General features: G+C 39.4%; 1 non-coding gene across 1 annotated transcript; it reads left to right on the top strand.

Moving 5' to 3' along the window:
• Positions 1–324: 324 nt before the first annotated feature.
• Positions 325–397, top strand: TRNAK-UUU (transfer RNA lysine (anticodon UUU)). Its single transcript has one exon. It is a non-coding gene; the product is annotated as a tRNA-Lys (tRNA).
• The last annotated feature ends 3,329 nt before the right edge of the window (positions 398–3,726 follow it).

Genomic DNA, 3,726 nt, shown 5'->3' with positions numbered 1-3,726 from the left:
TATTTGTGCTTCCTCCCATACAATATGCAAAGGAACAATGATGTGCCACCTCTTGACTAACAACATGCTTAGCATTTTATGGGACCTCCAGAAATCTTTCTTTGTTTACACATGGAAACAAGACTCTGAGACCTGCTGTAAGACACATCTGTGATGATCCATGGACTTTTTGTGAGATTTTGCATAAATTCCATTCAATAATGTGACTGTAGCAATGATATGAAATACTTTATAGAAATATACAGTAAAATATTATAAGACCTAAACACAGTATGAAACTGCTATCTCAGCCAAAAGTCATGGCACAACAACTGTGCTACAGAAGCCCGGATAGCTCAGTCGGTAGAGCATCAGACTTTTAATCTGAGGGTCCAGGGTTCAAGTCCCTGTTCGGGCGTTAGTTTTTTATTTTAAAACATTATTACTAATCCCTTCATATAATATCATTCCTTCTGAAATTGTCATGAAAGCTATTTCAGTCCCTTTTTAGAAGTTTATAAATATATATATATATATATTGTTTTTTGGTGCTCTGTACCTTTAAGAAATGTGATCTGCTTTGTGCTGACCTTGTTACATACACTTCTGGGTTATCCATCATGTGTAATATATTGCATATGAATTGTTTAATGATACATAACTATGTAAATTTAGCTCGACGAAGGCCAACGATGGTCTGAAGGCTCAGGTTTCTTCAAAACAGGCACTTCACTTTGGTGGTGCTGAAAACCTAAGCCCTGGAGCTTTCTATCTTTCTTTCAATCATCTGTATGACAGAGTACATAGGAAAGACTGCTTACAGCTTCGCTTCTTCTGTAATGCTACCAAAAGCGGTTGTATCTATGAGATCTGCGCAAAACGTCTCATAGAACTTCATAAATTTGTGTCAACGTGGAGAAATCCCACAAACCGGTCCGACTTGTTGTACATATTTGTGGTGTTGATTTAATGAGATAATATAAGTCGGCTTACTCAGTAAGGGTAATAACAATTTTAGAAAACACTGTGGGAAGTTTATTATACTGAACGCCATATGCAGGACGACCGCCGTATCTTTGAGTTTTCGTTTGTGTTGGTAGAAGTCGGTGAGGCACCGTGTGAGAATGATTTGCAAAATCTCTCAACAATTTTCTGAAAGATCGCCGTGTAGAAGTGCTAAACCTCCCAGACTCAGGGGGCAGCAGAGTCTATACAACTACTGACGAGTATCCAGAACATACAACTCTTCTAGGTAGCTGAAGATACGGGGCCAGGTGACTCACTGGTATTGATTATTGGTGAAACATGGAAACTGGAAATGGCAAAAAAATAAATAAAATGCAATCCATGATCAAGCGATGGGTCCGACCCGGTATATTCCTCGCAGCACCTATGAATATATGCCGCAACCCATCCAACTAATCTTTCCCTCCATCTCATTCAAACCCCAAACCGGAACCATCAATGAAGGCTAATGGCTGCGCACTATCCCCAGTTTCACAAGTCCGCTGCCTCGGAAAAAACTTTGATTCCGCCCTGTCCTCCAGACCACACATAAAAAAGCTTACCACCTCCAGCTCATCCACTCTTTCCTTAAAGAGTCTCTGTCACCAGATTAGAAGTGGCCTATCTTGTACATGATGTGATCGGCGCTGTAATGTGAATAGCAGTTTTTTTTATTTCGAAAAACGATCATTTTTTTACGGAGTTATGCCCTATATTAGCTTTATGCTAATGACTTTCTTAATGGACAACTGGGCGTGTATTACTATATGATCAAGTGGGCGTCCTTCCTGTTACGATGAGGGGAGGTGGGCTGCAGCGTGTCCTGAAGCGACTACTAGAAGGGAGTTGGGCTAGGTTAGTTCTTTGGCTGGATTCACATGAGCATGTTCGATCCGTAAAGGATGGAACATATTTCGGCAGCAAGTCCCGGACTGAACACACTGCAGGGAGCATCATAGTTATGTACGACGCTAGGAGTCCCTGCCTCGCTGCAGGACAACTGTCCCGTACTGTAATCATGTTTTCAGTACGGGACAGTAGTTCTTTTTTTTTTATATATATATAATCTATCTCTCACTGGTAAAATTAACCTAGCCTAAAAATTCTAGACTGTTCATGACTTTGACAGTGGGCAAACTTACAAAATCAGCAAGGGATCAAATACTTATTTCCTTCACTGTATTTCTATTTTCATTGGATTTTTTTGACAGATTTGCAAGAATCTTGCCAGATTTATTCCCATATCTAAAAAATCTCACCTTTTTGATTGCTATAGTGTCTGGATATTTTGTAGCCATATATTGTTGATCTCCTGGGTTTTTTTCATTTCATCCCTATTCTCCCTAGATTGCTGTTTTTTTTTATATTTATTATAGGCTGTTCTATCATTTTAAACTTGCTCGCCAGTATCTCTTTTTCGTCTTCCTCTGGACCGTGTATGGCCATCTTTAAGCAGTTGTCCTGGATTAGACAAAAAAAAAAGGGTCTTTTGTGTTTTTTGCATAAAATGTGCTAGTCTTGTCCTTAGTTGTGTCTGGTATTGCAGCTCTGCCTTATGCACTTGAATGGGTCTGAGCTGCAATACCAGACACAGCCTATAGTCAATAGTGGCGCTGTTTCTTGGAAAAAAATAAAATAAAACGCAGACCCTTTTTTTTCTTTAAAGAGGCTCTGTTACCAGATTCTGAAATCCCTATCTCCTATTGCATGTGATCGGCGCTGCAATGTAGATAACAGTAACGTTTTTTTTTTGTTTTTTTAAACACGTTCATTTTTGGCCAAGTTATGAGCTATTTTATATATATGCAAATGAGCTTTGAAATGGACAACTGGGCGTGTATTGTGTTTTTAACTGGGCGTTTTTATGTTTATGACGCTGACCAATCAGTGACCAGTCAGCGTCATACACTCCTCTCCATTAATTTACACAGCAGCGATGTGCAGCCACATAAACAGAGATTAACGTTAATCCAGTGTCCTGATAATGAATACACATGAAATCCAGCCTGGGCGTCATGTGTATTCAGAATCCTGACACTTCTGAATCTTTTCTTTGAGATTTGCAGCAAGGGAAACGAAATCTCGTTTATCTCCGAAATCCCGCGAGATTTCGTTTCCTGTGCTAGAAATCTCAAAGAAAAGAGTCAGAAGTGTCAGGATTCTGAATACACATGACGTCGAGGCTGGATGATCATGTGTATTCATTATCAGGACACTTGATTAACCCCTTCAGGACTGAGCCTGTTTTGGCCTTCAGGACGAAGCCGATTTTTCAAAATCGGACATGTGTCACTTTATGTGGTAATAACTCCAGAATGCTTTTGCCTATCCAAGTGATTCTGAGTTTGTTTTCTCGTGACATATTGTACTTTATGTTAGTGAAAAAATTTGGTCGATAAATTCAATATTTATTTGTAAAAAACACCAAGATTTAGAGAAAATTAGCAAAAATTTGCATTTTTCTAAATTTAAATGCATCTACTTGTAAAACAGATAGTAATACCACACAAAATACTTACTAGTTTATATTTTCCATATGTCTACTTTATATTTGCATCGTTTTTTGAACATTCTTTTATTTTTCTAGGACGGCGAGGCAGGGACTCCTAGCGTCGTACATCACTATGATGCTAGGAGCCCGGCTCCCTGCAGTGTGTTCGGTCCGGGACATGCGGCCGAAATACGTTCCATCCATTACGGACGTAACATGCTCGTGTGAACCCAGCCTAAGGGCTGATTCAG

This window comes from Rhinoderma darwinii, chromosome 3 (genome assembly GCF_050947455.1).
Source record: "Rhinoderma darwinii isolate aRhiDar2 chromosome 3, aRhiDar2.hap1, whole genome shotgun sequence".
NCBI lineage: Eukaryota > Metazoa > Chordata > Amphibia > Anura > Rhinodermatidae > Rhinoderma > Rhinoderma darwinii.
The sequence above is the reverse complement of the archived record's forward strand: the minus strand, read 5'-3'. Positions and strand labels throughout refer to the sequence as shown.